The following is a 14,686-nucleotide window of genomic DNA, read 5'->3' as shown; positions in this document are numbered from 1 at the left end:
TGCGGCGGCAGCAGGAGGCCCCATTAGCTAAAGTGGTGCTCCAGCTTAAGAACAGTTTCAGGTTAAGAACGGACCTCCGGAACGAATTAAGTACTTAACCCGAGGTACCACTGTAGTTTGGTGAACACACCAGAACCAGAGTTGTTGTTGCAGGCATCTGTCTGTCTCAAGAGACAATGGAGTATGCTTCCGGGGGTGAAGTCAAACGGCCGTGTTAGCAGCACTGAAGTGACCTCGCTGGGGCGCAAGCCTGGGCAGTGTGGATGGAGGTCCGGGGCTACTCAGTTGACAAGACCCTCCTCTCGGCCTCTCTGATGTGGTCCAATGGAAAGCTGAGCAAGATGTTGGGCACCAGCTTGGCTGAGGAGTTGATGGAAGGAGGCGTACAAGGCACCATCCAGCCGCCTTAGGGACAACTTCAGATTTGTGTAGGGTTTACTCCGGAGCCTTTTCTATTTCCAAAGATATCCTGCAAGGCAGCAGAGGGTTAGGATCAGAGTTAACCTTCTCCAAGATGGGCCTCCTTCCCAGGTTGACGAGCCCCACCTGCCCTTAGAACGAAAGCAGCTTTTGGTATAAAATAGCATGGGTGTCCTAATCTTCTGGACACGGGTGGCGCTGTGGGTTACACCACAGAGCCTAGGGCTTGCCAATCGGAAGGTCAGCGGTTCAAATCCCTGCGACGGGGTGAGCTCCCATTGCTCGGTCCCTGCTTCTGCCAACCTAGCAGTTTGAAAGCATGCAGTGCAAGTAGATAAATAGGTACCGCTCTGGCGGGAAGGTAAACGGCATTTCCGTGCGCTGCTCTGGTTCGCCAGAAGCGGCTTAGTCATGCTGGCCATATGACCCGGAAGCTGTACGCCAGCTCCCTCGGCCAATAAAGCGAGATGAGCGCCGCAACCCCAGAGTCATCCGCGACTGGACTTAATTGTCAGGGGTCCCTCTACCTTTTACCTGAACTTTCAGGCCCCTTGCAATAGTTCAGTTAATTGATCTATTGCATCCTTCTCCAACTGGTGCTGTTCTAGATGTCTTGGACAACAGCTGTTGTGCTGGTTTGGACAGATGGTGTTATTGTGACCCGAAATGTCTGATGGGCACCAGGATGCGAGAGGCTGACTTATTATCGCATGCTGTTTCTAACAGACCACCCCACCCCAAAATGCTGAGCATAAAGGCAACCGGCCTTCCCTTTCATCTCTCAGCACCTGGCATTTAGAGGTAGACTGCCTTTGAAGAGGGAGGCTCCACTAAGCCTTTCTGGCATTGCAAGGGCGTCCTGCAACATGGCTGCGTCCAAAATGAACTGGAGATGTCCGGTAACAATGAAAGTGGCTTCACAGGCATCTCTCTGGTGTCCACACCGACTTTGGAAGGTGGCCTTGTTGAATAATAATAATAATAATAATAATAATAATAATAATAATAATAATAATAATAATTTATTATTTATACCCCGCCCATCTGGCTGGGCCTCCCCAGCTACTCTGGGCGGCTTTCATAGAAACCAAAAATACAGTAAAATATCACACGTTAAAAACTTCCCTGAACAGGGCTGCCTTAAGATGTCTTCTGAATGTCAGGTAGTTGTTTATCACTTTGACATCTGCTGGAAGAGCATTCCACAGGGCGGGTGCCACTACCAAGAAGGCCCTCTGCCTCGTTCCCTGTAACTTGGCTTCTCGCAATGAGGGAACCACCAGAAGGCCCTCAGCGCTGGACCTCAGTGTCCGGGCAGAACGATGGGGGTGGAGACGCTCCTTCAGGTATACTGGACCGAGGCCGTTTAGGGCTTTAAAGTTGAGCACCAACACTGTGTCAGGAATCTGTGTCAGGAATACAGTTTGCGTGGCAAAGAAGAAGCAGCAGAAAGGGACTTTGTTTCCTGTTTTGTCCTTCTGTGCAGCAATGTGTACACGTCCTCGCTTGCTGGTCCTGCTCATCCTCACAGGTTTGTTTGTTTTCTGACTGCGCTCAAATCCCTCGCTTGCACCCGTTGCCAGAGGGGCACCACCCACCGTTTGCCCCCTTATGGCATGTCTGCTAGTTTGCCTCTTGTTGATGGCGCTCGGCCTTAGAGCCCCAGATGCTGAGCACCTGAGCTGTGCGGTTGGCAGGCTGTTGACAAAAACACAGCGATATTTTTGCAAGTAAGAACAAGCCTTGCGGTGGCGGCAGGCCTGCGGGATTTGCAGGCTCACAGAAGAGGCCTTGTTGCAGCAGCTGCAGACAAGGAAGATGCTTTCTCCCTGTTGGCTAAATGCCTCACGATTTAGTGCGGAGTGGAGCTTTCTATAAATCATTTAAAGCAGGCCTTACGCACTCCAGTGTTGAAAGGGTTCTTGGATAAAAGAAGTATCAACTTGTCTGCTGGACGCCAAAATGCACTTGAAGAGGCGGGGAGGTTTTAACCTGAACATGCATTTGGGAACCCCTTTTCTGAACCTTGTACCTTATACCTGTATTGTGGTCATGCTCCTGCTGCGATCCACCTGTGATTGGCCGCGACTTGCCAATTGAAGGTCGGGGGTCTAGCGGATGGCATTGGACTTTCCTGCCAACTTCCGGTGCAGCTGCCAGGAAAAAGGTAAAGGGACCCCTGACCGTGAGGTCCAGTCGCAGATGACTCTGGGGTTGTGGCGCTCATCTCACTCTATAGGCCAAGGGAGCCGGCGTTTGTCTGCAGACAGCTTCCGGGTCATGTGGCCGGCATGACTAAGCCGCTTCTGGCGAACCAGAGCAGCGCATGGAAACACCGTTTACCTTCCCGCTGGAGCGGTACCTATTTATCTACTTGCACTTTGACGTGCTTTCGAACTGCTAGGTTGGCAGGAGCAGGGACTGAGCAACGGGAGCTCATCCCGTCGCGGGGATTCGAACCGCTGACCTTCTGATCGGCAAGTCCTAGGCTCTGTGGTTTAGACCACAGCGCCACCCTTGTCTTGGCAATTCTAAACCAAGAACAGAGAATCTCGGGCTTCAGGAGCGAAATACGCCCCACCAGCAGCAGAGTGTTTTTGTATCAGGAGTGGGTCAGTAATAAATCACACGGGATAAGTGAACTCTCTATTAGGAGAAGCAAGGTCTGCACAGAAGTGCTAGGCCTACTGAGCACAGCAACTCTTCTTGGCAGGTAATGCCCCTATGAGGCACTTGTGGAGACTGAAGGTGCCTGCCTTCCCTCAGCTGCCTAAGTCTCCTCCCCAGGTCCTTCCCAAGCAATCTGAGACTATGCCGGTGTGCCTGATTTTGTTCCTCTCATTTCAGCCCTCTCCTGGTCCTGGGAGACCAGCAGGAGGAGAGCTTGCTGCAGCAGGAGGGGGAGACACACTGTCTTCTTCACCACTCGGTCTCATCTCTGCCTCTTGGCTTCCCTCCTCTCCTTCTGATTCTGGACTGCTCTCTGCCACGGACTCTCCCACCTCACTAAGCCCTGTTGCCTCTTCAGCTTCCAACATCTCCTCTTCCCAGTCTGCTCCCTCTTCTCCCTCTGACCAGTCCCACCACCAATCTCTGGGCTCTGAGGCTTCTTCCCTTGGGGGTTCCCCAGCTGGTACCACTACTCTGCGTCCAGCCAGTCCACAACATTTCCCCTTGACTGTTTTAAGCTTCTTGCAGTAAGGTCAAAAGTCAACCGTTTAGGGTGGTGCAGGGAGCGCCCCCCCCCCACAGGGCACCGAGCTGAGGGGGCACAAAATTGAGAAGATCCATTTCGGGGCACCAATTTTTGGCCTCACACAGAGCGCCATATTACAAAAGGTTCACGACTGGACCTAACGGTCAGGGGTCCCTTTACCTTGCACCCCAGTGTACCCCTGTTTTTGCCCTGCCTGTTTTTGCCCCTGGCCCCACCCACCCCTGACATGGCCCCGCCCCTGGAAGGGAATATGGCGCCCGGGGTGAAAAGGGTTCCAGTTCTCGAGTTATTTCGACAGAGGTTTGCCGCCTCCTTATCCTAACACAGCGAAGCTCGCCTTGCCATTGCCTGTTCCTCCTGCATTTCCCGACACGCAAGTCCAGTCTTTTTTCTGACGTCGCGCTAAGCCCGCCAGCGATTTCCAGAAGCGAGATCTGCCGCCATCGTTTCCTGCGCAGGCTCTCAGCCACTGGAGTTAATTTCCTCTGTGAAGCATGGCAGTGTGTGTGTGTGTGTATCTTCGGTTGCCTTCTGTTCATCCCTGTGCTGTACGAGAAACACAGTACTGTGCATTGTGCGTGTCCAACGCCCTTGGCTTTCCAGTATTTGTCAGGAAAAAGTCCATTCCCATCGGCTTCCTTCTTGCTGAGCGTTTGTTTCTTACTTGTGATGATTAATCCACAGTGGCCAGCTTCTCTCTCCCTCCCTCCCATGAAAAGCCATTAGAGCATTTAAATTAAATTTCAGCCCGGGCCTCTCTTGCTCTCTCTGCGTCTTTAGTCTGTGTTTCCTGTTTGCCATGGGCCATTAATGACCCAATGGATCCATTGTAAAAGGCCCAGAGAGGGCTGAGAAATGTGACTGTGAGTGACATCAGTAGTAGCAGAACAGAATGTGTAATGTGGTTTCTTGGTTGCCTCATCTCCGGGTCTTGGGTTTGGCCTTGGAGACTTCCTGAGGACCCTGACGAAAACCCAGCTTGCCCCGCGCCCGGTTACAGAATCATAGAATTGTAGACTTGGAAGCAAGGGTGCCAACTTGAATAACAAAATATCGTTGCCCTCGCCCCACATAATCAATAGCATGAGGCAGTGCACACACACCATTTGAATGGGAATGCCCATCAACTTTGTGGGGGCCCAGCCCCCTCAAATCTTCTACTGTGGGGGCTGAAGCCCCTGGGAGTTGGCTCCCATGCTTTCAAGGGACCCCGAGGGTCATCTAGCCCAACCCCCTGCAATGCAGAAATCTATTGCCCAACACGAGACTCGAACCCACAACCCTAAGATGAAGAGTCTCATGCTCTGCCGACTGAGCTAGACCCTGAACTCGGGCTTTGGCGAGTCTGAAGCCTAAAGCCTGAGCCTGTGTAGACGTGTGTGTGTGTGTGTGTGTGTGTGTGTGTGTGTGTGTCTAGCCTTGTGGAGAACAGGCTTTCAGTACCTCCGTTCATTCTGCTGTCCGCACTCTCCCCTCCTTCAGTCTGGGTTTCCTCCTACCTAGGCCTCTCCCTTTTCAGAGTAGCCTTGGTATGAGAAAATCCAGACAATAGAGCAAAGGCAAGACACAGGAAGTTCTCTATCTTCATTAAACGACAGCATGGATGAGACCTTAGCTGGAGGCAAAAACCCTCTGCGTGTCAACAAGGCCGCCATAATCGAGGAGGAAACTTCTGTCTCTCTCTGGCCAACTTGAGGTCTGCTCCCTTTCCCGTTACCTCTTATGGAACGAGCAGGTGCAGGATTGTCACACCGTTCTATTTTTAACTGCTGGTGTCCTCCCCCCGCGCCCCCGTTCAGTTGCAGACTCGCCTTATTGCCTCCTCGTGTTCTTTGTGGTTGCTGTCGCACTGTAGCAAAATGTGACTCAAGCCCAGAGCAAAGCATGCGTCTCCCTTGACATCTATGCGCCTCAACTCCTTTTCCCTCAGCCCTGTTTGTCTTCCCACGGAAGAGATAGAGCTGTTTCGTTAGACAGGGCTTGTGGGGGTTCCTTCGAGCCCAAGGTAGCATTCTTCCTAAAGCTGCTTTTTTGCATATATGAGTTTGTGCAGGGTGGTTTTTTCCTGCCCCCTCCATGATCAGACATTCTTGCTGCTGCCTCTGGCCACGTGGGATGGGTGTTCAGCTGTGGTCTAAACCACTGAGCCTCTTGGGCTTGCTGATCAGAAGGTCGGCGGTTCGAATCCCCGTGACGGAGTGAGCTCCCGTTGCTCTGTCCCAGCTCCTGCCAACCTAGCAGTTCGAAAGCACACCAGTGCAAGTAGATAAATAGATACCACCACGACAGGAAGGTAAACGGCGTTTCCGTGCGCTCTGGTTTCCGTCACAGTGTCCTATTGCACCAGAAGCAGTTTAGTCCTGCTGGCCACATGACCCGGAAAGCTGTCTGTGGACAAACACCAGCTCCCTCGGCCTGAAAGCAAGATGAGCACCGCAACCCCAGTCGCCTTTGACTGGACTTAACCATTCAGGGGTCCTTTACCTTTTTACCATCAAGGCAGGACTTCAGGGTCCCCACTCAGCAGAAGGGCCCCACCTATTCGGGTTGCCACCCATCCCTAGAAAAATGGGATCGCCCCGTTTTATGGACGAAAGTGTCCCCTGTCCCATTTGGACTTCAAACGGGACGCCATATTTCCTGTTTTTGAGATTGGCCGGCCCAAACAACAATACAGAGAAGGGGGAAGGAGTGGCGTTCTATCCCTCCCTCGCCCCCTGGAGGTCATATGTGGGGAACCCCCCCCGCAAAGTGGGGGGAGGATTTGGTGTCATGCGAGTGTGTGCCCCCCAATCCCCAACCCCCTCTGGTCTGTCCCTTCTTTTGCCTGACCTGTCCCATATTTTGCCTGACCAAAGATGGCAACCTTACGCCCAGTGATTGGCTCCACCACATTTTGAATCAACCAGAAGTGGGAAGAAGGAGGGCCATTTGGGCAGGGCCTTGGGCTCAACAGGAGCCCCAGGATTATAATAAATAATAATAATAAATTTTTATTTATACCCTGCCCTTCCTGGTTGAAAAACCGGGTTCAGGGTGGCTAACAACAAATTTAAAACACTCTAAAACAATTATAAAAGCAGCATAAAAGACAGTATAAAAACATGAATAACAATAAATTCAAAAATCAAAAATCAATTAGATAATCCCCAGGGCTAACTGGCTGAATTGGTCCTACTTGGGCCAGCGAGGAGGCCAGGGGAGAATTAGCTGTGGTGTTTAAAGGTAAAGGGACCCTTGACCATTAGGTCCAGTCGTGACCGACTCTGGTGTTGCGGCGCTCATCTTGCTTTATTGGCCGAGGGAGCCGGCGTACAGCTTCCGGGTCATGTGGCCAGCATGACTAAGCCGCTTCTGGCGAACCAGAGCAGCGCACGGAAACGCCGTTTACCTTCCCACCAGAGCGGTACCTATTTATCTACTTGCACTTTGATGTGCTTTCGAACTGCTAGGTTGGCAGGAGCAGGGACCGAGCAACGGGAGCTCACCCCATCGCGGGGATTCGAACCACTGACCTTCCGATCAGCAAGTACTAGGCTCTGTGGTTTAACCCACAGCGCCACCCGCGTCCCAGCTGTGGGGTTTAGAGATGTGTTAATTTTTTCTTCTTTCTTTTGCATTTGATCATAGAATCATAGAGCTGGCAGGGTCACTGAGGGTCATCTGGTCCAACACTCTACAATGCAGGAATCTCAGCTAAAACACCCATGACAGATGGCCATGCAACCTCTGCTTAAAAACCTTCAAGGAAGGAGAGTCCCCAACTTTCCCGAGGGAGTCTGTTCCACCGTCAAACAGCTCTTACTGACAGAAAGTTCTTCCTGATGTTTAGCTGGAATTTCCTTTCTTGCATCTTGGATCCATTTGCTTGAGTCCTAGCCTCCGGAGCAGGAGAAAACCACCTTGCTCCATCTTCAGTGGGACAGCCCCAACTTGCTTTCATGCACCCGGGACCAAAATGTGCCACGATCTTAATAATAATAATAAATTTTATTTATACACTGCCCTCCCCAGCCAAGACCGGGCTCAGGGCGGCTAACACCAGGTAAAAACAATTGATTGAAATACAACATAAAAACAAGATTTAGTACAACATTAAAATGCAGCGTCATTTCAGGAGGAACTCAAATCAAAAACATTTTGGGGATGAAAACGTCAAATCTTCACCAAGGCCAACTATCCAGACTGGTCCTACGTGGGCCAGAAAAAAGCCAGGGAAGTCCCCAAATAGGAGTTCCATCACAGAAGGAGAAAGGAAAAAGGAAAGAGGGATAAAGTTGATTCCTAGCCAAAGGCTAGGCGGAACAACTCTGTCTTACAGGCCCTGCGGAAAGAAATCAGATCCCGCAGGGCCCTGGTCTCATGAGACAGAGTGTTCCACCAGGCCAGGGCCAGTGTTGAAAAGGCCCTGGCTCTGGTTGAGGCTAATCTGACTTCCTTAGGGCCCGGGACCTTCAGGGTGTTGCTATTTATGGACCTTAAGGTCCTCCGTGGGGCATACCGGGAGAGGCGGACCCGTAAGTACTGTGGTACCTTGGGTTACAGACACTTCAGGTTACAGACTCCGCTAATCCAGAAATAGTACCTCGGGTTAAGAACTTTGCTTCAGGATGAGAACAGAAATTGCACGGCGGCAGCAGTGGGAGACCCCATTAGCTAAAGTGGTACCTCAGGTTAAGAACAGTTTCAGGTTAAGAACAGACCTCCAGAACGAATTAAGTTCTTAACCAGAGGTACCACTGTACGAGGGTCCTAGGCTGTGAAGGGCTTTAAAGGTCAAAACCAGCACCTTAAATATGACCCTGTACTCCATATTGCAGCTTTAGGGGTGCTCTGCAGAGTTTAAGAGATGTGATTTGGTAAAAGGGCATTCTTTGAGCACCAGTGCGAGGGCTGCTGCGCTGGCATAAGGTTGAGAGTAACAGAGGCGTGATATGAAATGTGTCGACACAGCTGGACCAGTAGAAGCTTGCTGGGGCAAGAGGTTGCACAGAGCGGGCAGGATCAGACCTACAGTAGAAGAGTGCCAAGAGCCATCGCAACTTCCCATGACTTCTCTTGCACAACTGGCACACTGCTAAGTGATTTCAAACCAGCACAGCATTGAATTCCTCCCATAATTTTTGGGTTCACCAAGTGATTTTCCTCATCTGCCTGCTATGTAAGCAATGGCACTCATTCCCTGAACATCAGCAGGAGAGAGAGTGGTTGGCTTGTTGTTTTAAAGTTATAAAACAGCAGAATTAGGTGGGAAGGAGATAGCAGAGTCAACAAGTGCCCAACGACCTGTAAAATTTGATGAGTTGATGTCTACCCTTGTGGGTAGAATGGATGGTTTGGTCTAGAACATTTCTCCCTGACATGCTAGATATTTTTTGCTTTCAGGGAATGTTTCCCCTTCATTTCCCCCCATAGAAGGTTACAGTGGTACCTCCGGTTGCAAATGGGATCTGCTCCAGAGGTCCGGCCGCATCCTGAGGAATTCGCAACTGGAGGACCGCTTCTGCGCAGGCGCGCACAGCGAAACCCGGAAAAATACTTCCGGGTTTGCCGCGTTCGCATACCAAAGTTTACATATCTAGAGGGATATGTAAGCGGAGGTACAACTGTATTTTAAAATGTCGATCCCCCACCTGCAGCACTTTTAATAGGATCACCATGGGTCCTACTTTGTAGAGTAAAGGTAAAGGGACCCCTGACCATTAGGTCCAGTCGTGACCGACTCTGGGGTTGCGGCACTCATCTCGCTTTACTGGCCGAGGGAGCCGGCATACAGCTTCCAGGTCATGTGGCCAGCATGACTAAGCCGCTTCTGGCGAACCAGAGCAGCGCACGGAAACGCCATTTACCTTCCCGCCAGAGCGGTACCTATTTATCTACTTGCACTTTGACGTGCTTTCGAAATGCTAGATTGGCAGGAGCAGGGACCGAGCAACGGGAGCTCACCCCGTCGCGGGGATTCGAACCGCCGACCTGATCGGCAAGTCCTAGGCTCTGTGGTTTAACCCATAGCGTCACCTGCATCCCACTTTGTAGAGTACAGTCCTCTATTTGAAGGTGTCCTCTGTTTGAAGGGCCATCTGGTTCAGCTGAAAGGCATTTCAAGTTAAAGAAGAAAGAGCTGGATGTGCGTATGGCTTCAAGTTCCCCATCTGCACTGAGCCCCTTGGGTTGCAGATTGAAGCTCAGAGCCTTCCCCACTACGGCATCGCACTTGTATTTTAAGCTGTAGCCATCATTTCAAAATATGCATCTATCAGATAAATTGGCGTTTGCAAAACGTATGCAAATCAGTGTCCTCCCTTATTTTGGCTGGGCATTTCTGCGGGTTTTTTTGGGGATGGAGTCACTGCCGTGTTGCAGTCCTCGGCCCTTTTGTTCGTCTACCTGCGTAGGCAAGACCTGAGACGTCTTCCTGATAGGAATCTGTCCCTTGGGTGAGCCATGGGGGACCAGCCCTGGTGACTTTACACATGGGAAAAGAGGATGGCAGTTGCCTATTGCCAGGAGGCCATTCTGCGCTTGCGTAAGGATTCCGCGAACGAGTAGAATTGCATTGTATTTTGCAATATCGGGCAATGACTGCTGATACTGCTTGAGAAACATGGAGGTGAGGCTTCTGCCATCTCTCACCGCATCCCAGCGGAAGCCTTGGCTCCTCTGATGCTTGCCCAAGTGGAAGAAACCCAACCTCAGAGCCGATCACGCAGATCGGTGCCAGAATTCTCCCACCCACAGCCTCCACAAGTCTATGCCAGCATTCTGCAACCTGGAGATGTTTTAGAGTACAAGAAAAGGCTGTCATGGGCAGCAGCTTCTCTGGATATTTTAGGCAGTTTTAATAGCACAGGAGATTAATGAATATCTGATGCTCTCTTATGCTGTGTCGTGACGTTGGTCCATCAAGTCAAGGACTTATCTGCTGTGACTGGCAGGGGTCTTTGGCAGATGTTTTTCCTCTGATATTTGGGGTCCTTTTAGCAGGGTATACAGACGCCTGCTTCTTGGGAGAAAAGCAATGACAAACTTAGACAGCATCTTAAAAAGTAGAGACATCACCTTGCCAACAAAGGTCCGTATAATTCAAGCTATGGTTTTCCCAGGAGTGATGTATGGAAGTGAGAGCTGGACCATAAAGAAGGCTGATCGCCAAAGGATTTATCCTTTTGAATTCTGGTGCTGTAGGAGACTCTTGAGAGTCCCATGGACTGCAAGAAGATCAAACCTCTCCATTCTGAAGGAAATCAGCCCTGAGTGCTCACTGGAAGGACAGATCCTGAAGCTGAGGCTCCAATACTTTGGCCACCTCATGAGAAGAGAAGACTCCCTAGAAAAGACCCTGATGTTGGGAAAGATGGAGGGCACAAGGAGAAGGGGACAACAGAGGACGAGATGGCTGGACAGTGTTCTCAAAGCTACCAGCATGAGTTTGACCAAACTGCGGGAGGCAGGGGAAGACAGGAGTGCCTGGCGTGCTCTGGTCCAGGGGGTCACGAAGAGTCGGACACGACTAAATGACTAAACAACAACAACAATAGCACAGGAAATTAATGAACATCTGATGCTCTCTTATGCTGTGTCATAACGTTGGTCCATCAAGTCAAGGGCTTATCTGCTGTGACTGGCAGGGGTCTTTGGAGTCTCAGGCAGATGTTTTTCCTCTAGCTCTGATATTTGGGGTCCTTTTAGCAGGGTATACACGGCATGCAGGCTACCACAAAGCTATGATACAAATAACAAATATTTCCTACCTCCATCACTTCCCCTGGTTCCCATGGTTCACATCGGCTATCAATTTCAGGTATCATGATGGACACGCTGGGCGACCTGACTCTACTATCCAAGATTTTATTAAGCATTAAGACAGATATTCCAAAATGTAGTGTAAAGGTAAAGGTAAAGGGACCCCTGACCGTTAGGTCCAGTCGCAGACGACTCTGGGGTTGCAGCGCTCATCTCGCTTTATTGGCTGAGGGAGCTGGCGTACAGCTTCCGGGTCGTGTGGCCAGCATTCTGGCGAACCAGAGCAGCGCACGGAAACGTCGTTTACCTTCCCGCCGGAGCGGTACCTATTTACGGTACCTACTTGCACTTTGATGTGCTTTTGAACTGCTAGGTTGGCAGGAGCAGGGACCGAGCAACAGGAGCTCACCCCGTCGCGGGGATTCGAACCGCCGACCTTCCGATCAGCAAGTCCTAGGCTCTGTGGTTTAACCCGCAGCACCACCCGTGTCCCTAAAATGTAGTGTAGTCTAGTGTAAAAGCAGCTGGCATTTTTACCTTCTGTCACAGTAAACCACATCTAAGATAAACGGTGGTTTAATCATAGAATCATGGCAGGGGGTTGGGCTAGATGACCCTGGGCTTCGCTTCCAACTCTGCAATTCTCGGATTCTATGACAAATCTCTCTCTCTCTCTCTCTCCCTAAACCCTCTAGATATCCACCTCAGGCTCTTCTGTAATGCACAGAGGTCAGCTCAATTAAGCAACCCAGGTGAGCAAACGGAAGCGGTGTTTCAGCTAACACATAATTAACCTGTTGCCAACTCCAAACAGATAAAGGTCACACACGCACACACAACACCTCTTGTTTTCTTTTTGGCTGAAACAGCTTCAGAAATGCAACTTGACCAAAAAATAATAATAATGCCAGCTAAGTTCGCCTCCTGTTTGAGAAGAAAAAGTTGCCGTGTTTTTTTTGCACACAGGAAACTGCTGAATTCCTAAAATAAAGGTGCCAATTTTGAAGGTATTTTTAAAAAGGTGGGGCGGGTGAGAGAGCCAACCCTGGCAAAGGAAGACTGAGAATTTTCCTCATCTGTCTTTGCCTTATAGGGTTGTCGAAAAGGCTCTTTAAAAACATCGGTACTGGGTCTAGGTAATAAGGGCTCCTGCCACATTTGTTTAGATAACTTTGGGCACCCACTTGATTTTACAAATCTTGTTCTTCAGCTGTTTGGGAGGAAGAGGGACAACAGCCAGAAATAACCTTCAAACTCTTGCAATGCCAACAGACTGAACTTGTTTTGCACAAACAGTCCTCTTTGCCTGGGGTCTTTCCCACATCCTTCACGGTAACCTCCAGCTCTAACCATTAGCACACTCTTCTTCCACCATCCCCCTCTCTGAAAATTTCCACGCAGTGTCCTTCTAAAGCAGGGGTCAGCAAACTTTTTCAGCCATGGGCCGCTCCACTGTCCCTCAGACCATGTGGTGGGCTGGACTGTATTATGAAAAAAAATATGAACGAATTCCTATGCCCCACAAATAATCCAGAGATGCATTTTTAATAAAAGCACACATCCTACTCATGTAAAAACACCAGGCAGGCCCCACAAATAACCCAGAGATGCATTTCAAATACAGTGGTACCTCGGGTTACATACGCTTCAGGTTACATACGCTTCAGGTTACAGACTCCACTAACCCAGAAATAGTGCTTCAGGTTAAGAACTATGCTTCAGGATGAGAACAGAAAACGTGTTCTGGCGGTGCTGCGGCAGCAGGAGGCCCCATTAGCTAAAGTGGTGCTTCAGGTTAAGAACAGTTTCAGGTTAAGAACGGACCTCCAGAACAAATTAAATACTTAACCTGAGGTACCACTGTAGGACACATTCTACTCATGTAAAAACACGCTGATTCCCGGACCATCCGTCGGCTGGATTGAGAAGGCAATTGGGCCCCATCCGGCCCCCGGACCTTAGGTTGCCTACCCCTGTTCTATGGGGTGATGAACTTACACAGCGGCTGAGTCTCAGGATCAGCCCAAACCCTTGAACGGATTTGTTACTAGAGCATGGCTGTTTGGTTTGTTTCAATAAGGTATTGCTGTCAATTATTTGTCACTCCCTCTAATAGCAAGCTCAGGTGGCTGAGTGCTGGTCTATTCCGCTGCAGTTCGGCTCATGAAACGAAATTGCGTTCTTCATTTTCCTGTATGCTGTGTTGCAACCGTCCTATTGTTCCACACCGTTTATTTAAACACAAAGGAAATACAATGCAAATGATGTGAGGGGACATCATCAACTGCATATTGTTTGTGGACGGAACAATTGCATTTGACAGCTCGATTTACGGTCTGGTGATGAAATGAATAAGCGAACATTGGGAATTTCTGCTAACGCTTCCGTCAGAATTCTGCAGCATCCCTAGTGGTTGGCTGCATATGCAGGAAAAACTCTCTAGAACATTGTAGGAATTTTAAGAGATATTTTATCAGGTAGCCCCCAATAAGAAGGAACCTGCCGTTTTGTTTAAAGATGCACGTCTGGTTTTCCATCGTAGTCTTCCTGCCTCATGAACCAAGCAATGCTGGACGAGACAAGTTCAATGATCTTAAAGTTTGATTAGGTGGCCATTGTAACTAATGGAATAACAGGCGTCTGTTCTAGGCTTAGTGGAACCTGGACCTGGAGAAATATTGGGGTGGGGATGTACTGCAACATTTTATTGCAGGCTGTACAGTGTTACCTCGGGTTACATACGCTTCAGGTTACATATGCTTTAGGTTACAGACTCCACTAACCCAGAAATAGTACCTCGGGTTAAGAACTTAGCTTCAGGATGAGAACAGAAATCGTGTTCTGGCAGCAGGAGGCCTCATTAGCTAAAGTGGTGCTTCAGGTTAAGAACAGTTTCAGGTTAAGTACGGACCTCCAGAACGAATTAAGTTCTTAACCCGAGGTACCACTGTACTTGTAAAATACCTACTGTTGTGCTCAGTGCTATTTTTATAGAAGAAAGGGTGCTGGAACTTACCACAAAATCCTCCCTTGTTCTCTTATAATGGCAATGGCGTCCACCTGAGAGGTGTCAGAACTGAGTCCCGGTGTGTTCCCACTGGGGGAAAAAAGCTCTGGTTTGTTAGACACTGAGCAGAGTTCTAAATAGCTACTTCTAAAGCTTTGCAAAAGTTGGTTCTCCTTTTTCGCATGTCAGAAATTTGGGGTATCTGTGGACGACAGGAGGCGTGCGTGCAAAACGAAGCGGGCTTGCAACTTTTCTCGAAAGTTTTTATTTTATTTTATTTGAAAGTGTCACGGGTAATT

The 14,686-nt window shown here is 49.7% G+C and overlaps 2 protein-coding genes across 2 annotated transcripts in view; one reads left to right on the top strand and one right to left on the bottom strand.

Annotated features, from left to right (window-relative positions):
* BCKDHA (branched chain keto acid dehydrogenase E1 subunit alpha) overlaps positions 1–14,686 on the bottom strand; it is a 103,866-nt gene that overhangs the window by 47,998 nt on the left and 41,182 nt on the right. The gene's annotated exons all lie outside the window — the stretch shown is intronic.
* The window catches only part of B3GNT8 (UDP-GlcNAc:betaGal beta-1,3-N-acetylglucosaminyltransferase 8), a 106,401-nt gene that overhangs the window by 69,960 nt on the left and 21,755 nt on the right, over positions 1–14,686 (top strand). The gene's annotated exons all lie outside the window — the stretch shown is intronic.

Source organism: Podarcis erhardii (assembly GCF_964252035.2).
Source record: "Podarcis erhardii genome assembly, chromosome: 7".
Classification (NCBI taxonomy): domain Eukaryota; kingdom Metazoa; phylum Chordata; class Lepidosauria; order Squamata; family Lacertidae; genus Podarcis; species Podarcis erhardii.
Note: the sequence above shows the minus strand (reverse complement) of the source record. Positions and strands in the feature narration are given on the sequence as shown.